This window comes from Pongo abelii, chromosome 16, assembly GCF_028885655.2.
Source record: "Pongo abelii isolate AG06213 chromosome 16, NHGRI_mPonAbe1-v2.0_pri, whole genome shotgun sequence".
Lineage (NCBI taxonomy): Eukaryota > Metazoa > Chordata > Mammalia > Primates > Hominidae > Pongo > Pongo abelii.
Window position 1 is genome coordinate 34694241 of NC_072001.2, and position 26977 is coordinate 34721217.

General features: G+C 46.3%; 1 protein-coding gene across 1 annotated transcript in view; it reads right to left on the bottom strand.

Moving 5' to 3' along the window:
• LOC129050035 (amyloid-beta A4 precursor protein-binding family A member 2-like) overlaps nt 1–14620 on the bottom strand; it is a 44239-nt gene extending 29619 nt beyond the window's left edge. The window contains exon 1 of the mRNA XM_054531315.2: nt 14136–14620. The gene's annotated coding sequence lies outside the window, so the exon portion shown is untranslated. The remainder of the gene's footprint in view (nt 1–14135) is intronic.
• Nucleotides 14621–26977: the final 12357 nt, after the last annotated feature.

Genomic DNA, 26977 nt, shown 5'->3' on the forward strand with positions numbered 1-26977 from the left:
ACGCCTCCCGGTAGGCTCCCTCTCCTCTCCCTCTCCCCTCCATCACACTTCGGACCTTCCTGGGCCTGGACCACCTTCCTGGAAAGCTGACCACCCCCCATGCCTCTGGGCGCCACCCCCCCGCCCTACCACCACAGGGCAACATGGGGCCACATCACGCCACCCTACAGCTCCTGTTGGAAGAGGCTGAATTCCTGGCAACACCCACCCATCAGTCCCAAGTCCCCAAGCATCAGTACCTTCATGCAAAAGGCACTAGGTTGGCTGGTTTATCTCATAAGATGAGAAAATGATGCCCATCACCACAAACACATTGTTAGCTGGTATTGATAGCGGTAACTCCCTAAACAAAGACTCTAGATGAAAATGATGGAAAACAGTGTAAAAAGTCTATGATGTGCAAAATAACAGAATCTAACCTAGCAGTAGCCACTCCCTACCACTTGTCATAAGGAAGCACGAGGAACTCACAGCAACCGGCAGCTCCTGCAGGGTGGACACTCCAAGGTCAAGGCTAGAACATAAATGACAGGGAACAATTGAGGATGACCCTGAGCTTCACAGATTCCAGGGCCTCCCCTGGGGCCATGGGTCCCAGTGGAAATTTGGTGGCACGGGCAGCAACTCCTGGCACAGTTGGGGGGGGCTTCCCTCAACCAGTTTGGTCCACCTCCATGGACCCTTTGGCCACTTAGTCACACATGCTGGCCCCGCCACCTGCTTTGAGAACCAGGGCTGTACCCTACCCTCTTCTCCCTACCCCCTCATCTGCCTGTGCACCCAGGGGGCCACCACCACTGCCTGGGGGTCCTCACCAGTTTGGAGGAAGGAGCAGAGGCTACCAGTGGCTGCCATGGGTCCCAGACATTGCCACCACCACAGCCACCGATAGCACCTGAGGAGACCCTCTGAGCCTCCTGCCTGAGGCCAAGCAGCAGAGAAAGCCACATCCTCTAAGGCCCCCATGGGTGAGCACCCATGTGACAGCCCCCGCCAGACCACTGCCCTTGCCTGGAGAAACCACTCCCCAAGACCCCTCTCCTCCAGCTTGCCCAGCCACACAGGGAAAAAAACTCACTTAAACTGTCCACTGGCCTGCTTCCACTCTGTGACACAGCGGCTGCCCTGGGGACTGCTGAGCTACAGGGACCACCAGTCAAAGAGCCAACCTACTGACCATGAAGCAGAAAGGCCCTCCTGAGGAGGGTCCCAGGGATCGCAGAGTGGACTAATATCAAACACCCCCCCCCACAATGGACCCCATAACAAAAGGCATAAATAACAAAAAAGAAAGGTCGACAAAGGCAAATGATTCTCCAATAAAAAAATACAAGAGGAAGAATGACAAACCATTTACATCAACAGAGAGACTGAAGCAAGCTGGGCAGGCAGTCTACAAATTTAAAAGGCAACAACTTTTCTACAGACCAGCCATGATCAGCTAGAAAACAAGGCAAGAGGAGGGGATGATCCCAGTGACAACAGCAGCAGAAGTGAGAGACCCACAAACATGCATGAATAAAGCAATGAAGCTCCAGTGATGGAGGCAAAGGACTTTTTAAATAAATCAAAATCAGGATGAGAAGAAAATACAAAAGCTGTCTCCTCTCCCCACCCCCAACCCCCACCATAAAACCCACAGAGCAACCTTAATCAAAATCCCAATCAGAATATGGGATGAATTTAGTTTATTCTAAAGTTTATCTAGCGGCTGAGTAGGGTGGCTCATGCCTGTAATCCCAGAACTTTGGGAGGCCAAGGCAAGAGGATCATTTAAGCTCAGGAGTTCAAGACCAGCCTGGGAAACTTGGAAAAACCCCACCTCTACAAAAAAACACAAAAATTAGCCAGGCGTGGTGGATCCCACTACTTGGGAGGCTGAGGTGAGAGGATCACTTGAGACCAGGAAGTCAAGGCTGCAATGAGCCGTGTTCGCACCACTGCAATCCAGCCTGGGTGACAAAGTAAGACAGTCTCAAAAAATAAATAAATTAAATTAAATAAAGCTTATCTATTCAAAGGAATATAGGAGAAAGGTTGGCGGAAAATGAAAAAAGAAGAGGAATGAAGAGGTAATGGCCCTTTAAGATAACTAAGTCTTACCAAAAGCCACAGTAACTTACACGGTAGATAGTGGCACAAGAATAAAGCAGTAAATTAGCATGGAGAATCCAGAAACACAGGAGAAACACTCAGAACACAGCAGCAACTTAACCCATGACAAACCTGCCAAAACAGAGAGGTCAAAGTGGCTGACTAGGAAATTAGGTTGGAATCTTATTAAAAAAAAAACTACATCCCCAAATCACACCATATCTAAAATACATTTTAGATCAAAGAAGAGATGTAAATGTAAAAAAATCGAGACTATCAAGTATTAGCAGAATATGCAGGAGGGTGGTTATATACATTAGGGTACATAAATCCATTCTCTAAGTAAGATACAAAATTCAGGAGTAATTAAAGCAAGCTTGATAGTTTCAACAATGTAAAAATTCCAAATTTTTACATTGCCAGGGATGTCTTTAAACAAATTCAAAGGACAAGTGGCATCTGAGAGAAAATATCTGCAATATATATAGAAAATGAGGAATAACCCTGTGTACCAAGAACACGTATAAATCAACAAGGAAAAGCTTCACAAATCAAGAGAAAAACAGGCAAGGATGAAAAAGAGAATTAGAAAGAGAAATTCAAATTAGTATTAAGCACAGGAGAAGCAGCTTGTTGTCATTCACAATTTTTACAAATACAAAATGAAATAAGCTATCACTTTACACCCACATGACTGAATGAAACATAAAGACTGATCATATCCAGAGAGTGTCGATGTCCAGAGAGTGTCGATGTTCAGAGAGTGTCAGTGGGGACACCGCTGCCCCACACACTAGCATCATTTAAAATGGTCACCACCTGTCAAGAGAGCAACTTGGCAATATCTGTTGACACTCTGAATGCCCAAACCATTCAGCCCCGCAAGTCCACTTCTAGGAATCTATGCTATGAAAACAACCCCACGCAGATGCAAGGGTTTAATGTACGAGACTCCACATGTCAGCATTCTCCACGAGTGCGAAAAACGGAACAACCCAAAAGTTCAGTAAGTAAACAGTCACATATTATGCAAGCGTCAGAATAACGCTGCTTGCGCAAAGGACAAGGGACCATCTCTAAGACACACAGCTGGTGAGGGGATCGAACTGCAAATCTTATTTACAATAGGATCCCACTTTGTTGAAAAATACTTTCTAAATATGTATGTATTTAAAAGACAAGTAAAATATGTCCACAAACAGAAAAGAAAATGGGAGGAATTGCCACCAAACTGTGAACAATGATTATCTTTGTGGGCACTGAATGGGGCAGTGGTGAAGTTAGGGGGAAGCTTTCACTTTCTATTCTACATAATGCATTTCTGTAAAGTTCTAATCTTTATAATTAGTACATTTGAATTTCATAATCAGAAAAAAATATTTAAAGGATCTCAAGATCTATCATATGTTAGGCGCCAGCCCCGTTGATGGAGCCAGGGTCCTTCTCAACTCCAAATTCCACTGCCAGAAAAATGGCACCTTTCTTCTCCAGAGAGACAAGATAATTGCGAGAAGGCAAAATTTTTTAAAACAGAGATATCAAGCCGGGTGCAGTGACATATACCTGTAGTCCCAGCTACTCAGGAGACTGAGGCGGGAGGATTGCCTGAGCCCAGGAGTTCAAGTCCAGCCTACAGACAACATAGCAACACCTCCAGCTCAAAACGCAAAACAAAAACTACAGATGGCAGATCTATTTAATGATTAGCTCTGGTGGGGAGTGCTGCCCCTCAGACCTTGACCTACCCAGGCAGCCTCTAGTTGTTAAAGACTTCTCAGTATTGGAGAATAAGACAAAATAGACAAGCACTTTGAAATTCACCAGAAGTTAGGCCGGGCACGGTGGCTCACGCCTGTAATCGCAGCACTTTGGGAGGCTGAAGCAGGCGGATCATGAGATCATGAGATCAAGACCATCCTGGCTAACACGGTGAAACCCCGTCTCTACTAAAAATACAAAAGTTAGCCGGGAGTGGTGGTGGGCGCCTGTAGTCCCAGCTACTCGGGAGGCTGAGGAAGGAGAATGGCGTGAACCCAGGAGGTGGCGCTTACAGTAAGCCGAGATTGTGCCACTGCACTCCAGCCTGGGTGACAGAGTGAGACTCCGTCTCAAAAAAAAAAAAAAAAATTCACCAGAAGTTCCCAAGGAATTTGCTTCCACACATAGAAAATAATCGAGTCCATTTTCCTGAAAACTTGCTTTAAAGTCCAATTGTGGGGAACTGATGTAGATGGTTCCATTTTAACTTCTTCAGCCAGAGGAAATCTAAAAATTCTTCCTTCCGGCTCAACAGAGCAAATCCACCTACTGCTCTGCAAAAGGAGGACAAAGATCCTCCTGGGGCCGCAGAATTCAGCAGCTTTTCCTTGGATTCCTAGGACAACCAACAGCTACGGGACACTAGGCCAAGCTTCAAAAGGCAGCCTGCCAGCCATCGGACTCCCAGGCACCTGTGGAGTCCTAGGTGGTTGAGGAACTCGGGGAGGGCTTGGTTTCAACCTATTTGCCAAATCACCAGCAAAACGAGACATGTTCAAAAGAAACAACTGCACATAAATAAGCCAGGGCTCTACTCTCCAGCCCATCAGGTCAGCGGCCCATCCCCTCAGTGTGCTGGTGAGCAGGACAATCAGAAAAGGCCTCTCTTCCTGGAATAACTAACAGTCGCTCACCATCCCCACTCCCACTGCCTGGTATGTCATGGGAAGTCTCTGAAATTCAGGTTTGGGAAATCAGTTGACATGAACTACAGCATACTATTGGATGTCTGATTAAAATCATCAAGATGATACAAAGGTCTAATCGCAGAGGTGCTCTCCATCCCCAACCCCCACATCAAATAGAGCTTTCTCTCCTTCAAATCAGACTTTTTTTTTTTTTTTTTTGAGAGAGAGAGAAGTTCTCGCTCTGTCACCCAGGGGAGGGCAGTGGCACCCTCACAACTCACTGCAGCCTCAACCTCCTGGGCTTAAGCGATCCTCCCACCTCAGCCTCCCAAGTAGCTAGGACCACACCTGTAAGCCACAATATCTGGCTAATTTTTCTATTTTTTTTGTAGAGGTGAGGTCTCCCTGTGTTGCCCAGGCTGATCTCAAACTCCTGGGCTTAAGCAATCCTCCGTCCTCAGCCTCACAAAGTCCTGGGATTACGGCATGAACCACCGTGCCCAGCCTTCAAATCAGATTTCTAAGGAGCCTAACAAGCAGCAGGCCTTTCCAGTTACGGCACATGGAGGTAACAAAGGCAGCCTCAGCCAGCATCCAGCACAGTCCCAGCAGACAGAGATAATGAAGCGGACATGGGCCTCATGGGAGGGAATACTGTCCCCCACCTCCACACCATGCTAGTGAGAAAAACGGACTGACTGCAGCTCCAAAACATACAGCAACTTACCCATGAAACAGGGACCTCTGATGCTTCACATTATCAGGTAAGAAATGTTTCTTGCCCAGCAGCCCCCAGAGGATGAACAGCTCCCTCCACCTGAAAGGGGAGGAGGGCCCAAGCTGCAGGCGCCCTGGCCTATCGAGGCCATGGACAGGAGGCACCCGAATGTCTCCCCAGACCCCACCCTGCTGCAGAGGCCTCTGCAGCCCATCACCCTGCATCGCTGCTGTTTCCGCTCCTTCTTGGAGAACAGGGGCAATTTAATCTAGAAATCCTACAAATCCTTGTAAAAAATAAAAAAGGGTAAAATAAAACGTCCACACCAGCAAGGCTGGGACTTGGCATCAGCTGCCACCTCCTATAGAACCCAGTGGGGAGTGGGCTCCAGAGCCTCCCCATGACGCTGGCGGTGCGTCGGCCAGACACCTGCCCCCGCCACCCTCCTGCATCCTCACTGCACCCCTCCCCACCCCATGTCACATCTTCTGCTCATACCTCCCCACGCCCTCCCCTCGCCTCTGGATGCACCCCTCAACACGCCCCTGACCGCGTCTTCCTCCCATGCTCTGAACTGTCCACTAGGGAAGCCAGCTGCAGAAATCACTCTCCTAGAATTCAGTTGGTAAAATATGTGTTGTTATTGGCCCACCTACTTTGCTCCCAACCCACAGCAAGGGCTCTCCAGGGCTACCAAGCCCCTAATGGTCAGAAACTGCCCCCCAACCCCCATCTCCAGCTCTGACCTACACAAACTACATAATCCTGCTGCCAAAAACTTGGCCCTCCCTATGCCCAGGGTGCCACACTCCAGGCTGGCCCTTCTGCCTAGAGTACTCTTTTGGCCTGGGCTCTGAAGGGGCAAACCCACCCACTCTTCTAGGATGGGGTCCATGATCCACCCCAACCTACCGTGGGGCTCTGACATCTTCCAGACTGTGCCTCTCTAGGACGGCCTTGCACCCAGAGCCAGAATGGGGCTCTGATGCCATTGCACATTCTCCAGCAGCCCCCTCCATGCCCTCCCTCCTGATCCCACCCAGCTCTAAACTGGGAACAAGAAAGCTGGAATATAGTAGCTGCTCAGAAAATACCTACTGAGTACACGGGGGGATAGATGGACACAGCTCCAGGCAAAGGGACTCAGGGGTAAGAAAAGTGAAGGGTACCTGCTCCTGGTTCTACCATTGCAGAGTCCCTGAGTGTCAAAGGACTGAGAGGTGAATGACGGGCAAGGTGAGACCTACCATGTTACATCCCGCACCCCTTTGTTTCCACTATTAGATTAAGCCACCCTATGTGACGAATAAAAGGAGCAACACATACAAGGAGTTAGGCCGGGGTTGCCAAAGTCAGGGGTGGGAATGCTGCCAGTCCAGGGGTCCCCCACGGCAGCTCCCCAAACGAAGTCAAGACAAGTTGGAGGTGAGGCTGCCTCTGGGTGTATCAAATCAACTGAAGTAGCACCAGTCCTCAGTGCTGATTAAGCACACAGGCACGCCTGTGATCAAGAAGAAAACCATTACTTAATAAAATGCAATTAATTTAGAAGCTGAAAACTGCGAAAGCCCAAGAGAAAGACACAATCAGGAGTTCTTGGTCTGGAGGGGCTTCTGCTCTCAAAGCTTCCAACCCAAGACAGCACAAAGACGTCTTCCCCAACAACCGCATATCCAACCTGCAAAACGATGACATGCTCCTCTCCAGGTGCCTGAACCTTAGGACTCAAAGGGTAGAGAAAGTTCACAGGCAGAATCTTCACGATACATGCACAAAAGAAAGGCACTTCTAGTAGGAGTTGTGGGTCAGGAAAACCTCGACTTCACCCAACGCCATTCCCAAGACAATCAGCCATCAATGTGACCCACTCAGTCCTGCCTCAGGGGCTCAGAATCTAGCAGTCAGGCCAGGTGAGAAATGCAGGGACCTGTGGCCAAAATCGGCCTATTCATCACTCAGCTGACAGCTTTCACTCGTACTAGCCAGAATCAGTTAGAGGCTGGAGGTAGTGCCAGGTGTCTGAAACCCAGCAGGCAAGTTGGTAAAACACTCACACACCCTAACCCTGGTGACTGCACTGACTGAGTGCTTTACTGTAGCAGAACAGTTGCACACATCTCATCTCCTCCATCCACAGTAACTCAGTGGCTGGTGAGGAACGGGACACAGATCTCCACATGCCCTTCTTGGGATGAGTCAAGACAAACTCTGAGCAGTGATGCTATACAGCTGGCTCACGCATGGAGGCAGAGCCTGGCTTCCCAGAGCTTCCAGTTCCTAACACATGCCTGGCCCCACTGCACCACACCAGTGACAGCTGCCACCAGCTCTGGATAATCCAGACAGATGCTAGAGCACATGGCTCACTTATTACACCAAAAGACTGAGAAACAGAAACTGTGTTTTATTTGCACAATGCACACACTTGCTTCCAGAGAGATCTGAGAAATCCATCATCCCTAAATGCATGCGGTTACTCAACTAGTGGCTTTACAATTTTTGAAACAATGGATTTTTCCAAGACAGTTGATAATCAAACCAACTGCGAGAAACCATAAGCGATACTTGTTTATTAAATTAACAATGCATACAACAGTTCAGAGGAATTCATATTTAGAGCTGCCTTGCTGGAGAATCAATTCCAGGAATGCCAAACCAACCAAATGAAAAAAATTATATATCTCACACACACACACTCATGCGTCACTTAACGACAGGGATGTATTCTGAGAAATTTATCATTAGGCAATTTCATCATTGTGAGAACATCATAGAGCATACATTATACAAACCTACTACAACACACATAGGTTATAGGGTACAGCCTATTGCTCCTAGGCTGCAAACCTAGGTAGCATGTTACTGTGCTGAATGTGTGTATCTAAACATAGAAAAGGCACAAAGTAAAAATATGCTATAAAAGATAAAACATGGTGCCCCTGTCTAGGGCACTTTCCATGAATGGACCTTCCATGAATGGAAGTTGCTCGGGTGAGTCTGTCTGTACACTAGTGCAGACTTCATAAACATTGTACACTTAGGCTACATTTTTTTTTTTAAATAAAGTAACTGCACTACAACTTTACGACAATGTCACTAGGCAATAGGAATTTTTGAGCCGCATGATATTTTTATGGGATCTCTGTCATATACGCTATCATTAACCAAAACAACGTCATGTGACGCATGACAGTACATATATATCTCAACTGAAAATCCTAAATGTCAATAGTGTTCTCCGACTCACTATTTACTAATAAGAGTTTCCTCAGAACTGTCTTTGCCTGAGAGTTTCAGAACCAAGCGTCTCTCTGCACAGTTGATTCTAGGGACAAGAAGTGCTAAGAATCCATGTTGGCTTCAAGTGCAAAATGGAAAACACCTTAGTGTCCCACCAACCATGTCAGCCATCTTCCTGGAGGGCAAGCTCCCACACCCTTTCCCCATCGCTGTCAAGGGCTCACGTCATCTGTGGCATTTCCATGACTCTCCGATGCTAGCCATCAGTCTCTCAGCACGTGTTGAAAATTAGCCCCTGTACATGCCCACCAGTGGTCATAAGTCCTAGTCATGCCCACCCCGTTAAAAACAAATCTGATACAAAATGGGCCCCAGCAGGAGACAGGGAGAAAACATGAGCCTCACACTCTCTCCAGCTCAGGCTCAAAGGCCAGCACCGCCCTGTCACAGCAGAGTGCTCTTAGGCAACCCATAGCTCAGCTACCTGTCCCCAGCCTCCTCGTTGCGAAGTTAAGACAAGACCTGCCTTCTGGATTTGTCGGGAAATTATTTAAAATGACAAATAAAGAGGGATGGAACTCAACACACAGAACTGCCCAATGATGTGTGTTTCATTCCAGTGGTTTCGCCATCAAAACCATCTTTAAATGTTGGAGTGTTTCCGTTTCCAGAAAACTAGAGATGAAAATATTTTCACAGTCACTCAACGCAGGTATCTCAACCATGTATTTTTTCTCTTAATTTTGATCCTTGAAACACAAAACAACAGATGCAGCACCTTACATTAAAACAGCCCTTTAGAGTTTATGACATGCCTCCTCTGCATTCTCTCGCTAGGCCGTAGCTGTAACTCACAAACCTGATCCTTAAAACTCCCAGGACAATAAGAGAAGCCGCACCACGGAGCCCTTGCTGTCATAAAATATCTCCCATCAGTTCAATATCACATCTCGTCTGTGCCTCAAAACAACCACAGGCAAGAGGCCTCATGCGCGTATTGCAGATGCTGAGAAAGACTCTCGAGCCAGATGACTGGTCCTGGGCCCCAGGGATTAGTGGCAGGGCCAGGCTGGAACTGAGCTCTTGTTACTCCAAATCCCATCCTCTTTTCCGACCTCCCAGTCACTTTCGCACAAAACCAAAGCATCTTCTCCAACCAGGCCAGGACACAGGCAGGAGAGAGTCAGGCAGGCGGAGGCTTCTGGAAGGGGAAGCAGAGTGGCTGAGAGCCCTGGGACAGAGTCTCACATTAGGTACAAGACAAGTTTGGAAAGATCCAGATGGAGCGAGAAGGGAATCTGGGCGTGGGGGTGCCTCCTTCCAAAGTGCATCCACATCCGAGGTGACTGCAGGGAGACGCAGCGCTGACTTTGGCAACAGGGACCACCTGGATGCAGAGAACCCAAACAACTGAAAATCCAAAAAGGAATCTCAGTGCAGAATAACAAAGCTCGTTCTTTGGGCTGGTTACCTTCCCAAACACATTCTCCTCTAGCCTATGTGAAACTGACGTTGCACTGTACAACTCCGCAGCTCTTTCCTGACTGCCCACTGAGTGACGGTCTGTGCTACATTCTAGGAGGATCCAAAGGTGAACACAGCTGGTTCCAGCTCTGGGACTCGGGAAAAGGAGGCACAGGGAGCAGGACATGTGCTGCAAGGACACTAATGCTCCCGTGCTTCATTCACTCGCTCATCCAACAACAGCGCTAAGGCTCTACCGTGTGCCAGGCACTTTTCTAGCTGCTGGGGATCCAGAGGTGAACAAAGTCCTTTACATTTGAGTGGTAAGAGACTGACAATAAACAAACAAGTATATAAATAACACACCGAATGTTGAGTACTGAGGAGAAACACAAAGCAAGGTTAACAAGAGAAGGGGAAGTAACGCTAATTTATGTAGGGCTGTCAGGGAGCCGGCAATAAGTGAGGGGCCGGCCAGGTGGGCATCTGGGGGTGGCTGATGCCAAGGGGGTGGGAATAGCATGTGCAAAGGCCTGGAGGCAACAGTGGCCTGGCAAATCTGAGGACCAAGGGATAAGAGGGAAAGAGCCCACATTCAGTTGGGATCTCCGGGATGGACATGGGCCAAGATGACAGGTGGGGATGGGGTGGGGACAACCCAGGGCAGATCTGGGCAATGAGCCTGTCTGCCTGGAGCCAGGACAGCCTGGAGGGGCCATTCTTGGGAGCGAGCAGGGGAAGTTGAGAAAAATCAGGCCGAGAAATATGGATGTCAAGGGAGCAATGGAAAGCCACTGAAGGCCTGGGCAATGGTGACACACCTGGCCTGGGCCAACTTGCAGACTCAGGGGTACCCCACAGCCCAACCTGGGAAACCTCACAGCCGGCACAGAAATCATAACGCACACAGCAATGGCACCCCACCAGTACGTAGCATTCCACAGAGACAGCCTGGCTGCATGACCTTGAGGTCACCTAACTCCCGGGCCTCCCTGGTGTGTCTGGACAGGGAGAGAGGGGAGGATTGGCTTCAGGAGGGGCGAGAAAAGACAGTGCCCATGACAGCTGACTCAGCCTGTGCCAGCAGGCTGCTCTGAGACACGAGCTGGACCCAACCGAGGCGGCGGGCGGCAGGCGGGTGGGAAGGAACTCTGGGAAAGGAAGGAGCCAGAGAAACCTCCCAGTAGGCACACAGGCCAACCACCATCCAAGGGAACAATGAGCACCCCCAGCCCCTGCTGGGCACACAGGCTGCCTCCTGGTGAGCAACCATCTCAAACTTGACCTACACTGCGGAGGCCTGTCTGGTCATCCATGACTACCTTACACCCTACCTGTGCCTCCACATTCCCAGTCCTCACGGCCACCTGGCAAGGGTGAGGAACTGAGACTGCGTGGAGGGCACACAGCCTGTGAGTGGTACAGCCAGGGCCGCCGCCCAGGCCCAGAGCTCTCTCCATTTCTCTAAGGACCAGGCTGCAAGGCAGGGCATGTGTTCTCTGCCAAAGACATTCAAGCCACCCAGTGATGTGTGCAGGGTCTCGATCCCCACTGACCGCCAGTCCTCTCCTCCCCTGGACAGTAAAGGTTTCTCCAAGACTTCAGACCATGGTGTCAACTGAGGCCCACACCTGTTAAGTCACCGGGGCAGGTATGCGTGGCAGAGGACAGCGAGGAGTGCCAGAGAGGAGCTGAGGCCTGGAGGGGGGCCTCTTCAGCCAGGCTCAATCCCCACTCTCCCCACTCCAACAGCCCTCACCGCAGCCACCGCGGCCCAATCCAAACAAAGCCCAGCCTGATGCCAACCTTACCATCAACTGTTTTTCCTCTGACTTCCTCAGTTTTGTCTGGGAAAAATCAAGGTGTCTTATCCCATCTCTAAGCTTCCAGGGGTGTGATCAGTGTCTTTTACAGTTACCTTTTACTTTTATCCAGCATTTGTTAGCTCAGTTGGCAAACTGGATATTTACGCAGCTCCATTTCACAATCCATCCCCACCAATTATTCCTGTGAAACTAACATTTTAATTTTTTTTTTAAAAAGGTTAGAGCTACTTAAGAAGGTTATGTAAACAAGTTAACTAGCAGGCCACAACTTGGGTCTGGGATATCAGAGAAAACATGCAAGGTGGAAGAGAATGAGGAGCTGATGGTCACCAGCTTTACCTCCTTCCAGCACACACTCCTGCTCACACACACTCACACCCCGTGGGACTCAGCCTGCAGCTTCTCCCAGCCCAAGAGCCAGACAGTGGGGACGGGCACAGACCGCACTTCCTAACAAATGAGAGGGAAGACTTGGTGCCCCATTGCTACTGCCATCACCCAGTCCCAGCCCAGCCAGGGAGCCCACTCCAAGGGCCCCCCTGCCAGTACTGCTAGAGCCCACCGAGGGCTGCCGGCACACAGCTGCAAGCTCCAGCTTTATCTCCTCACGCCCTGGACATTGCACGGAGCCCCAGCAGGTTCCACGTGTCCTTATCACCCCAGCCCTCCTGCCCCGCAGATCCTAAGCTCAGGAGACCCTCTCCAGCCCAGGCTGCGGGGGAAGGCAGCCCCCACGGTCACCCAGGAATCAACGCAGAGGGCAGGGCATCCTGGACTCCCCGGACTGGGAAACCCAGTTCCTGTCCCCCTGCGTAGTGGCCACACCTCTGGGAGGGGAGAAACCCCTGCCTCACCTCACTGGAGGGACCCTGACCCAGAGGCCTGAGAAAAAGCCACCTGCAGGCTCCTGGCAACTGCCAACATGCACCTGAGGAAAACTTGTCCCACTTCAACCTGCAAAGCTCTCAGGTCATTATTTCTAAAACCACTCTCCTTTCTCAAAGAGGAAGAAAATAGAGAAAATACAAAAACAAAAACAGAAAGAGGCACAGGAGGTTGAAGACGCCAGAGGCAGTTTAGCCCAAAAACAAAGTGCCAGACACAAGATGCCAAGTTTGGGGCGCTTCATCCACCGCATGCCCGTTTAGGAGCTGACTGCACTCAACCACAGATTTACGTCTGGTGCCTGCCAGGTCGTATCTGAAGAGATCTGAAAAAATAAGCCTTCCTTCTGCCAGTAAATACTAAGACTAGCAGGCCCCTCTAAGGCTCTGGTCTCCACTGGGGTATGGCAGGACATGCCCCTCAGCGGGCGTTCCCCGCACCCTCCCTCCGCGTCGGCCCCAGGGAAAGGAAGTTCGCCCCTCGCCTGGGCTTACCAAGGCCCGCCGCCCGACCCATGGAGCCCTGCTTGGGGACTGAGGGCCTCGATGTTCTCCTTCACCATCTGTGGCCAAATCTCCCTCCAGCAGCCTTGCCAGGCAGTGCCTGGCGTGGAGAAGGGGCCCTGCCGAAGGGCAGGTCCGCGCCGTGCCCCCAACCCGGCGCCTGCAGCCCAGGGGCAACAAAGTGTGGGGGTTTTAATTGAGAATTTTTTTTTCCCTCTGGGCCTTATTATACAGGGAAAGGGAAGGGGCAAAGATCCGGGCTCGGGTTCTCCCGGGGAAGCGAACCCAGAGGCGACCCCAAACTCGGTAGTTGCCGCCCGGCACGGGGACTTGATGCCGGCGCCAAGCGGGGCAGCGGAACGCACCAGCGGCCCCGCCAGCCCGGCGAGATCCGAGCGGGCGGCCCCGTCAGACACCGCCACTTGCCCACGCCGTGAGTGGCCCCTCGCCGCGGTGAGCCCCTCCCGGGATGCGAAAGCATTGCCTGGTCCCCGCCGCACCCGCCCGCCCGTCGTGGGAGGAGGATGGGCCGGTCCGAGAGGCGTAGGGCCGCCGGGCTGCACCCCTAGATCCCAGCGGCGGCCTCCCCGCAGCCCCGCCGAGTCTGGGGGGCAGGGCTCGGGAGCTCTTGGCCTGCAGCTTCCGCGCCGCCCCCCACGCGTCCGGGTCCCCGCAGCGCCGCGGGCGGCCCCAGGTTGCCGCCGCCAGCGAGTCAGGCAGCCAAGGTTCCCCAGCTTACTTGGCCAGGACGCGGGGCTTCCCCGGTCCGCCGCCGTCCTCGCCGCGCCGCCGTCCTCGCCCTGCCGCCGCCGGCTCCGTCCGGGAGGCTGAGCTCCTTGAGAACCCGCACCTAGCGACACACCACGGCTGCTAATTAGCCCGGAAGCTGAATAGCGGCGGGTACGTACCGCAAACGGAGTATGGAAAGCACGCAGGGCCGCCGCTACCTGGCGCACGCGCACTGAGCTGCGGCTGCCGAGCCCGGGCCCAGGTCCCTGCCGCTTTGCCTCACCCGCTCTTGGATCACTGGGGCCTGGAAACGCTTCCCGGCGACATCGCGCGCGGGGAAGAGAGGGAAGAAAAAGATGCGTCCGTGCCGGGCGTTCGCGAGGCCCTGCGCCCCCTGGCCCCGGCACTGGGACATCGGCAGGGCGGGCGGGTGCACCCAGGAACCGGGTCCAGCCGGGAGGATCTCCGGGACCGGGGCTGAAACCCAGACGCTGGACGGCTCAGCGCCCCGAACGTCCCGGGCCCTGGGGAGCACACAGATGCCCGAGGCACGTCCCGGCCTTCTTGGCTGGGCAGTTGCAGGGGTCTGGTCTCGCGGGTAAAGCCGGTGAACGCGAGGCTCCGCACCCTGCCCCGGCCGCGGCGCTGCGCCCTGCTCCCTCGGCCCCGCGCAGCTGTAAGCGGGGACCTTAGAGCGAGGAACCCTTGGGGATCGCGGCCTCCGAAAGCCCCATCGGGCAGGGGAGGCCCCCTGCTGCCTCCCCACCGCAGCACCCCTAGGCGCATGCTGGACTCCAAGTCTTCCCTGCCGGTCCCCAGTAACCACCCTAGCACCCCATTTCTGATACTCTGCTGCTTTAGCCCCCAGCCCCAGGGCCTCACTCCAGGCCTTTCTCTCCTCGCTGTCCTGAATGGAGAGGACCCTGACCTCCGAGGGGCCCTGGGGAGCACACACTCCCAGACACTCACACACATCCCCAGGGGAGCCAGTCTTCCGCCCCCACAGCGCGAGAAATCGAAATCCCCTGGAGGCCCTCGGCGAAGGTCGTGCTGGAGACTCCGCTGTCACCTTCGGCCCTCTAGCCCTTTCATTGAGTCCCAGGCAGATGTGGTAAGCCGTGGGAGAGGCACAGGGTGCCTCGTCTGTGCAGAGCGGGACCTCAGCTGCCTCCCTCCCCCAAATCCTGGTGATTTGTCCTCGTTTTCTTTTCTCCTTGTGACTGGACTAGGCGAAGCTGTGGCATGGGAAGTTCTGAAGACGGTGGGGGGGCGGGGCTCACAGAAGGACAGTGGGCCTGGAGGGTGAGGAGAGCCCATCTTCCTGCTGCCCCGAGGGCCTGAGCTGAGACCCTGAGGAGAACGGGCTGGGGAAAACCAAATCCTGAGCTGCACTAGGGTTAGATACAGTGTAGACTTGGCCTCTGCACACCCTGAGCCTGAGTTAGGACAGCAGCTGTGAAATGAATGGGATTCAACATGGGGTCTGATAAATCACATTTATATCCTCTTCTTCCATTCAACTAATGGATCAGTGTTTTTAAAAGTCTAAGCCACATAACAAAGAGGGCAGAAGGAAGTCGTCAGCAGATGAATGATTTCATCTGGAATATGAAGAGGATTTAGAGATCTGTGGGATAGATTCGAGGGCACAAGCCCAGAAAATACGAAGAGGGTCTGGGGGGTGGGGGTGGCTGACCCGTCCGCCTGTGAGAACCTCAGGGAGCCTCCAGGCTCCAGTGCAGTGCAGGCATCACAGAGGACAAAGTGGAAATGGGACTGGAACAGGTAGAATAAATGAAGATCCAGTATGGACAATTAATGCCCCTTCCCCCAAATCATGGATGCAGCCAGTCACTTACCCCAAAGAAAAAAATCAGAGATTCTCTCCAAAGAGAGTTGTGTACACTGCCTGGTGAGAGTGGGTGCTGCTAGTGTAGTTGTCGGTCCTTTGGAGGAAGCCTCCCTACCGTGGCATTTAAAGGTCCACCAGTGTAATGACTGGCTCCCACTCCAAGCTCTCCCCACATGCACATAACTGCCATCAGCCTGTCCATAAAACTCCTTTAGATACGAAAGGAGAGGATGCCTATTTAATAAATGGTGCTGGGAAAACTAGATAGCCATATGTACAAAGCTGAAACTGGATCCCTTCCTTATACCTTGTACAAAAATTAATTCAGGATGGATTAAAGACTTAAATGTTAGACCTAAAACCATAAAAAGCCTAGAAGAAAACCTAGGCAATACCATTCAGGACATAGACATGGGCAAGGACTTCATGACTAAAACACCAAAAGCAATGGCAACAAAAGCCAAAATAGGCAAATGGGATCTAATTAAACTAAAGAGCTTCTGCACAGCAAAAGAAACTACTGTCAGAGTGAACAGGTAACCTACAGAATGGGAGAAAAATTTTGCAATCTACCCATCTGACAAAGGGCTAATATCCAGAATCTACAAATAACTTAAATAAATTTACAAGAAAAAAATCATCCCCAACAAAAAGCGGGCGAAGGATATGAACAGACACTTCTCAAAAGAAGATATTTATGCAGCCAACAGACACATGAAAAAATGCTCATCATCGCTGGTCATCAGAGAAATGCAAATCAAAACCACAACAACATACCATCTCACACCAGTTAGAATGGCGATCATTAAAAAGTCAGGAAACAACAGGTGCTGGAGAGGATGTGGAGAAACAGGAACGCTTGTACACTGTTGGTGGGACTGTAAACTAGTTCAACCCTTGTGGAAGACAGTGTGGTGATTCCTCAGGGATCTAGAACTAGAAATACCATTTGACCCAGCGATCTCATTACTGAGTATATACCCAAAGCATTATAAATCATGCTGCTATAAAGACACATGCACACGTATGTTTATTGCGGCACTATTCACAATAGCAAAGACTTGGAACCAACCCAAATGTCCATCATTGATAGACTGGATTAAGAAAATGTGGCACATATATACCATGGAATACTAGGCAGCAATAAAAAAGGATAAGTTCATGTCCTTTGTAGGGACATGGATGAAGCTGGAAACCATCATTCTGAGCAAACTATCACAAGGACGGAAAACCAAACACCGCATGTTCTCACTCATAGATAGGAATTGAACAATGAGAACGCTTGGACACAGGGTGGGGAACATCACACACCGGGGCCTGTCATGGGGTGGGGGGAGTGGGGAGGGATAACATTAGGAGATATACCTAATGTAAATGACGAGTTAATGGGTGCAGCACACCAACATGGCACATGTATACATATGTAACAACCCTGCAAGGTAATGGGTACAGCACACCAACATGGCATGTGTGTACATATGTAACAAACCTGCATGTTGTGCACACGTACCCTAGAACTTAAAGGATTAAAAAAAAAAATGTATCCTTATCCTGTTGCCATTTTGAAGCTGCATTTGCTTGTCCAACACTGGCTTTCAGTTTAAAAGAACTGTACCTAAAAAGTTAACAAAACAAATGCTATACTTATGACAGTGCATATGCTGTACTGAGAATGGTTAGGTGCTGTCGCATTTTACAGAAAAGATGTACTGATTTAGTTCAATACTGACTAACAAATCTAACCTTTTATTTATAAGATATTCTTCAGGACAGCATCAACAGATGTAATAAGTAGAAGATCATATATGGATCATTTCACTTTTGATCCAGTCAAATATAAACAAAACTTAACCATTTTTATCACAGAATAAGTAATAGCTACCATTTGCTTTGTGTCTTCTATATGCCAAGCCTAACAATGGGCACCTTTGCCTAAATTAGTTCATTTTCTCCCTTTTACCAACCCCGTGAAATAGACATATCTTCCTCATTTTATGTATGAGAAAACTGCAGCACTGACAAGTAGAAGAATCTACCTGAGTGCATTCTTTTTTTTTTTAATTTTAACTTTTTTTTTGAGATGGAATCTCGCTCTGTTGCCCAGGCTGGAGTGCAGTGGTGTGATCTCGGCCTACTGCAAGCTCCGCCTCCTGGGTTCACGCCATTCTCCTGCCTCTTGAGTAGCTGGGACTACAGGCGCCCGCCACCACGCCCGGCTAATTTTTTGTATTTTTAATAGAGACAGGGTTTCACTGTGTTAGCCAGGATGGTCTCGATCTCCTGACCGCGTGATCCACCTGCCTCGGCCTCCCAAAGTGCTGGGATTACAGGCGTGAGCCACGGCACCCGGCGTGAGTGCATTCTTAAGTTTAAAGTCTGTAGGTTAAAATTAATTCTACCTATTTCCAAAATTTGTGACTTTTAATCTCGGCAACCTCACCTCAATAATCTACTATAAACAATAAGCTTCCACTGTTCTTCACCTCTTCTTTCTTTAAGTGAAGGTTCCATCAAAGAAACACCTTGGAAGCTGAACATTTAAAAATTTATTATACCCTGAGCTAGTCCTGATGAATAAGAACGAGACCATCACTACTTTAGATATTTTTTCTCAAAATTTATTAAAATATGACTTGTTGAAGGATAATATATTTTAGTTAAACAATTGCCACTTAATTCACAGACTGTAAGTATATTTTTTTTTACCTACTGAATGCATTTCGTTTTTAGTCTGATGTGTTAGAATTTCTTTGGAAATACTGAAGCTCTGTAGGCTGTTTCTCAGGCATTCCTGGTCTTTCTGTGTCTTTGGTTGCCATCCAGTGGCAGCAGCCATATACTACAGTTGAGTAACAGAAAAGAGAAACCCTCTACTTTCCAAGCTGACTGCGTTTTCTCATTCAAAAGTGAACAATACGTGTATTAGTCCATTTTTACACTGCTATAAAGAAATACCCGAGACTGGGCCATTTATAAAGGAAAGAGGTTTAATTGACTCATAGTTCTGCATGGCTGGGGAGCCTTTAAGAAACTTACAAGCATGGCAGAAGGCAAAAGGGAAGCAAGGGCCTTCTTCGCATGGCGTCAGGAATGAGAGGGAAGAGCAGGGGAGACCGCCACTTATAAAACAATCAGATCCCATGAGAACTCACCCACTATCGCGAGAACAGTATGAGGGAACACTATCAGGAGAGCCCCCATGATCCAATCACCTCCCATCAGGTCCCTCCTGTGACATGTGGAGATTACAATTAGAGATGAGATTTGGACAGGGACACAGAGCCAAACCAAATCAGTAGGTATTAATTTTGTGTACCTAATTTATGAAACTTTTAGCCTAAAATTAGTTTAGTATTTTCCCTTTTGCCAACCCTATGAAATAAGTGTGTTTTCCTCATTTTATGTGAGAAAACTGCAGCACACATAAGTAAAAGAATCTACTCTAGTTTCTATAATTATTAAGTTTCAGGGTTATGGGTTAAAATTAATTAACAGATGCCTTTCTTAAGGAAAGCATCACACAGATAAAATAAATAAAAGGTAATATGTTTTATGTTTCTTTCATCAAGAAAAATGAAAGTTTTTTTCCTAACATTTATTCTGTTTGTGACATTGACTTTGAAAAAAATAAACTTGAATTATAAACATAATACAATTTGAAGACAAAATTTAAAGATAATATGAAATTATATGCACTTGGTGAAGTAAAACTTTTGTCCCCACTGAGTCCAATGAAGATACACATATATCTATATACTGACAAAAGACAGTTCTGCCTAAATTTTAAAAAAACAGTTTTTATTTTTATTTTATTTCCTTATTTATTCATTTTGAGATGGAGTCTCACTCTGTGGCTCAGGCCGAAGTGCAGCGGTGCGATCTCGGCTCACTGCAACTTCCTTCTCCTGGGTTCAAGTGATTCTCATGCCTCAGTCTCCTGAGTCGTAGGCACATGCCACCACACCCGGCTAATTTTTGTATTTTTTTTCTTTTAGTAGAGATGTGGTTTCAGCATATTGGCGAGATTGGTCTCGAACTCCTGACCTCAAGTGATCCACCCGCCACGGCCTCACAAAGTGCTGGGATTATAGGTGTGAGCTACCGTGCTTGACTATTTTTTGTCAGAAAGTATATAACCAACATTTTCCCCTTCAAAAAATCATTAAAGTATTTGTGTTAAAAGTTCTGCTGAAGTCAATAATTAGCACGTCTGTATATCAGTGATTAATGCCATCAAATCAAATGCTAGCTTTCCCACATTTTTCTCAAATATGATTTCTTACCAATGACGGGGTGCGGGGTTAGTATAAAGGTCCTAAAAGAGAATTTATAATCATAAATGTATTTAGATAATGTCTTCCCAGATGGACAAGTTGTAGTCTGTAGTGTGGATAAAATTTTTAGGAAGTACTTTAAAGCAGAGACATATTAGAAACTATGAGACATATTAAATCAGAAACAGATTAGAAACTCTGTGAACAGAGGTGAGAAACATGTACTGCCATAAAAGAAAATGAGGTTTATTTAAGCCACTAAAAGTAAGGATATAAAATGGACAATCCTGATAGTTAAAAAGTTTAGTGTTCATCCACCAGAGCCTGTCGTGGTGTGAGGGGATGGGGGAGGGATAGCATTAGGAGAAATAACTAATGTAAACGACGAGTTAATGGGTGCGGCTAACCAACATGGCACATGTATACATATGTAACAAACCTGCACGTTGTGCACATGTACCCTAGAACTTAAAGTATATATAAAAAATAGTTTAGTGTTCATCTATTCAAAATATAGTATAATTTTGTTTGAGATTGTCTTTTTTTAAGTTTGAAGATTAAAAAAATTGGTATCAAAAGAATTATTTGAAAAATATTCTTCATCTGAGTAAAAAGTCCTGTGTCTCTGGGTAGATATTAATTTTATTCCAGTTGATTTAACAAGTTGTAAACTGGGGAGTGGGGGGAATAAAGCAGGAAAAAGTCATCCCACTTAAAATTACCTATTTGATTAGGACGTCAGAGAGTAGTTGATTCACTATGCTACGGTTATAGCCATATATGATTTTTAGTTTAATTTTGAATTCAAAGGTTGGCAATAACCAGATCAGAAAATGTATCATATGTTGCCGAACATTCAGAAGTTGCTTTCACATCACACTGCTCTACCGAAACTTCTTTGTTTCATGTCACCAGTGACCTCTGCATTGCTAAGCCCAGTGGTGGTTACTTGAGTATCTTTTTAATTGGCCTAGCAGCAGCATTTGACACTTTTTATTTCTCCCTGTTGTTTGGTACATTTCTTCTCATGGCTGCACGGATTCCACATTCTCTTGGTTGTGATTCTTTCTCACTGGTCATCTTTCCTAACCTCCATTGTTAATTTCTCCCCTTCTGTCCGCCATCTTTAATATTGGTGCACCTGAGGGCCCAGGCTCTGATTCTGTTCTCTTCTCTTAGAAACCCTTTGAAGCAGGCTTTCTAAACCATGGCTCTGCTGACATTTTGGGTCAGACAATTCTTTATATGTGGGGCTATCCTGTGCATTGTAGGATGTTCAGCAGTATCCCTGGTCTCTAATAGCCTCTATCTATTAGATGCCACTAGTAATTCATTCCCCAGCTGTGACACCCAAAAATGTCTTCAGACATTGCTAGCTGTCCCCTGGGGAAAAACAATTGCCTTCAGCTGAAAACCACTGACGTACTCTTTGCAATCTTGGGGATATCATTCAGACTTACGCCTTTAAATACATCAATATGATATTGATTAACATATTTATTTTATGAACTCAGTCTTTCACAAATTTCAGGCTTGTATATCCAACTGCTTACTTGGCATATTCAGCTCAATGTCTATAAATATCTGAAACTTCAGATGTTCAAAACAAAACTGATCTTCTCTCCTAAACCCTGGATCTCATTCATTAACACATTTTTATGCTAATTCCAGCTTTCTGTTCCCCAGACTCAAAATCTTGTCTTCAATCTTGACTTTTCACCTTATCCACATTCCACATTAATGTGCATTCAGCCCATCTGCACAGATCTTCTAAATACATTCAAAATGCAGCCATCTTTCACCCCGGTGTGGTACACTATCATCTCCTTCTGGGATTTCTGAATTTTTTGCTGAGATTCCATCATTAATTCCAACTGCTCTCCCTACTTCCACCCTTGCTTCTCTGCTCCTCCCCCTGCCCTGCATAATCTGTTCCTAACAAAGCGGAAATCTGTTTCAGGTCCGTCACCCTCTGCTACAATGATTCAAAGTCATTTTCTTCCTTCCTTCCTTCCCTCCTTCCTTCCTTCCTTCCTTTCTTCCTTTCCTAACAAAGCGGAAATCTGTGTCAGGTCCATCACCCTCTACTACAATAATTCAAAGTCAGTTCGTTCCTTCCTTCCTTCCTTCTTTTCTTTCTTTTCTTCTTTCTTTTTTTTTTTTTTTTTTTTTTTTTTGACAGAGTTTCACTTTGTCATCCAGGCTGGAGTGCAGTGGTATGATCTCGGCCCACCACAACCTCTGCCTCCTGGGTTCAAGCGATTCTCCTGCCTCAGCCTCCTGAGTAGCTGGGATTACAGGCGCCCGCCACCATGCCTGGCTAGTTTTTGTATTTTTAGTAGAGACAGGGTTTCACCATGTTGGTCAGGCTGGTCTCGAACTCCTGACCTTGTGATGCACCCGCCTTGGCCTCCCAAAGTGCTGGGATTACAGGCATGAACCACCCCAAGCCTGGCCCCAAAGTTTTTCTATTTCTCAGAATAAACTTGAAAGCCTTAGGATGGCGTAATAAGTCCTGTGGTACTTGGTTCCCAGTGACCTCTCTGATCAGCTTCCCTCCTGCTCTCCCTTCTTTACTCACTTTGCTTTTTTGCTACCTGTACGTCTTTTTGAGAGTGCCTATTTGATTTTTTTTATGAGGTTTTTATTGATTATTGAAAGGTTTTTATGTACATTAAATATATGTTTAAAAAACAATTTCTCTAGGTTTGTGACTTGCCTTTTCACTTTGTGTATGTGTTGTGTTCTTCACATCGTGATTAAGAATTTTTACCATACCAATGGTCATAAATATTTCTCCTATATCTTTTTTTTTTTAATCTTTTTTTTGAGACTGAGTTTCTCTCTTGTTGCCCAGGCTGAAGTGCAGTGGCGCGATCTCGGCTCACCGCAATCTCCGCCTCCCGGGTTCAAGCGATTCTTCTGCCTCAGCCTTCCTGAGTAGCTGGGATTACAGGCATGTGCCACCACGCCCAGCTAATTTCATATTTTTAGTAGAGACAGGGTTTCTCCATGTTGGTTATTTCTCCTATATCTTATTCTGGAAACTTTTCTTCTTTAAACTATAATATTTATGTCAAGAATCCCTTTCAAATTATGTGTTATATACAATGTGAATTAAGGATTGAAGTTCATTTGCTTTTACATTTGATTATTTCATTGCTTGGGGGAGAATTGATCTCTTAATAATTTTGGGTCTTTTGTTTTATTTTTTCTTTTTTTTGAGACGGAGTCTCACTCTATCGCCCAGGCTGGAGGGCAGTGGCAGAGGGCAGTGGCGTGATCTCGGCTCACTGCAAACTCCGCTTCCCGGGTTCGCGCCATTCTCCTGCCTCAGCCTCCCGAGTAGCTGGGACTACAGGCACCCGCTGCCACGCCCGGCTAATTTTTTGTATTTTTAGTAGAGACAGGGTTTCACCGTGTTAGCCAGGATGGTCTCGATCTCCTGACCTCGTGATCCGCCCACCTCGGCCTCCCAAAGTGCTGGGATTACAGGCGTGAGCCACCGTGCCCGGCCAATATTGGGTCTTTCAATCTATAAATACTTCTCCATTTATTAGGGTTTTCATCATTCTTTCTTAGCAATGTTTTGAAGTTTTCAGTCCGCAGGTCTGGCACATCTTTTGTTACATTTATCCACAAGTGTTTCTCTCTTTTTTTTTTTTTTTTTTTAGGCTATTGCAAATGGTACAATTACTTTTATTTCAATTTCCAATGTTCATTACTAGTGTATAGAAATATGACTAATGTGTTATGTTGATCCTACAAAATTGCTAAAGTTTCTAATTAGTTTTAATGTCTCCTTTTTAGACTCTATAGGATTTTCTATGTAGACAATCATATTGTATATAAATACAGTTTTGCATTTGCTGTCTACTCTGAATGGCATTTATTAATTTTTCTTGTTATTTTGAACTATTTAGAACATCAACTAAATGTTGAATAGAAGTGTTTAGAGTTGACATTTTTGTCTGACTTTTGATTTTAAGGGGAAATCATTTAGTTTTTAATCTCTAGCTGCAATGTCATATATATGGTCTCATATGAGCCTTTTATGAGATTCTTAGTTTGCTTAGAGTTTTTATTATGAATAGATTTGGGATTTTTTTCAAATGCTTTCTCTGTATCTGAGGTGATCATATGTTTTAAAATTTGTTAATATGATGAATTACATTGATTGGTTTATGAATGAACCAACTTTGCATTCCTAGGATAAATGCCACTTGATTTTGATGTCAACATTTAAATAATATACTCAGCGCTAAAGAAAGTAGGAGGAGAAATAAGTTCTCCAACACTGCTGATTAGGATGTAAAGACGCAAGACATTTTTGTAAGACAGTTTTGCCTATGTATCAAATGGCTTACACATATTGGCATCATCTCATCCAGCAATTCTGTTTCAAGAAATTGTAAGGGGAAAAATCAACTGTGAATAAATATTTATAAACATGTATATTTATGTAAAATTATGAAAAACAGAGATGTAATTTTTCAATAACCGAAGAGGGCTTAAATAAGTGACAGAGAAATGTTATTAACATTCTATCATTTTGTAATGATAAATTAAATGTAAATTAAATGACAGTACTTACATTTAAAATCACATGTATAATATGATCCCCTTTATATAATAAGCATGCACATATTTATGCATAAAAGGGACACTGAAGAATTTACCAGCTAATTTTAACCATTTTTATCTCCTGAGGGTGAGAGCTTTTTTTTAAAGCTATAATTTCTAATCTGTATTTGTACGTTTCAATTCTTTCCAATAAAAATGCATGCCTTAGACTATTTGGCCTGCTATAACAAAGTATCATTGACTGGGTGACTTAAAACAACAAATGTTTATTTCTCACAGTTTTGGAAGCAGGGCAGTCCAAGAACAAGGTGCTGACATGTTTAATCTGTAGTGAGGGCCTTCTTCCTGGTTTGCAGAAGGCTGCCTTCTTGCTGTATCCTAACATGGGGACGATAGATTGATGTCTTATTTCTTCCTCTTTTTATAAGGACGTTAATCCCATCATGAGGGACCCACTCTCATGACCTAATCTAACTCTAATTATTTCCCTAAGTCCTCCTTTAAGTCCATCAGTTTGGGGATTAGGGCTTCAACAAATGAATATTGGGGAGACATAAACATTCAATCTGCAGCAATGCATTTTTTTTTTGCATTGGGAAAAAAATAAGAAACGGAAAAAATAGTTTTTCAATGTAGCTAACTTGGATCAATTCATCTCCCATTTTGGTAACTGTTTTGCTGCCTAATCCTTGATGGGGAATCCACAATTATCCTATAACTTTACTTTACATTATTTTGCTACTTGCTAAACAGTGATATACATACACTATTATTCAAAAGATATCATTTTTGAGGTCTTTCTGGATTTTTAAAATTCGTCATAACTGGGAGAGGAAAATTTCTGAGAAAATGTTATTGAAGATCAAGAAATTGTGAAGTGTGTAGGTAGAAGTGGCTGGGCCTTGTTTATTAGGTTTCAGAATATTGCACCAGTGGTAACACTTAAATATTCAAAACAATGCATTTGGGGGGAATAAAAGAAAACTTTGTGTTACATAATGTGTTGTTAACTTTTAAATATTAATAGCTTTTATTCTATGATACAGCACATATTGAAATCTTACTTTTAGGCCAGGCATGGTGGCTCAGGTCTGTAATTCCAGCACTTTGGGAGGCCGAGGCTGCTGGCTCACCTGAGGTCAGGAGTTGGTGACCAGCCCGGCCAACATGGCAAAACCCTGTCTCTACTAAAAATAGAAAAATTAGCCGGGCGTGGTGGCAGGGCCTGTAGTCCCAGCTACTCCAGAGGCTGAGGCAGGAGAATTGCTTAAACCTGGGAGGTGGAGGTTGCAGCGAGCCGAGATCGCGCCACTGCACTCCAACCTGGGTGACAGAGCTAGAGTATGTATCAAAAAGAAAAAAGAAATTAAAAAAAAGAGAAATCTTACTTTTAAGGAAATTTATGGATAATTAATTTATAAAGGTTAATAAGAAAAGTTAATATGTTTAAGAGTACTTTAATGCTTTCTAATTTATCAAATTAGAACTGTACATTTACTCAAAAAGCCCTTTGATAACATCATAAAAAATAATATTGGTCTGGCTGCTCAATAGATCTGATCTTAAATAGTATTTATAATGTATCAAGGTGAGGCAGAAAATGAAAACAATTTTTCCAGATAATTGGAACTAAAAACACACAGTTATTTAGCATTAATTTTTTCCATTGTGAGAATTTAGGAAAGGAATAAAATCTTTTTTTTCCCACTGCTAAACTTAGCTTTATTCCCTAAGAAATACAGAAAACACTAGCAAAACATTGAGGTAAAAATACATGCTGACTTTCCACTATACAAACAATGTAAAGGGCTTTAAATTTTTAATAAAAATTATGTGTACCTGTTTTAGTTCATTTGTGTTGCTATAACAGAAGACTTGAGACTGGATAATTTATAAACAAAAGAGGTGTATTTGGCCCACTATCTTATAGTGAGATCTTATAGTGAGTTCCTACTATAGGCCGGGAAGTTTAAGCTTGGGCAGCTGCATCTGGTAGCTTCTAGTAAGGGCCTCATGCTGAGTCAAACAAAACACAGCGGAGTAACAGAAGGGGAGCTAGGCACTTTCACAAAAGGGCAAAACACACAAGACGCAACCTCACTTCATAACAACCTATTTTTGGGGAACTAATCTATTCCTGCT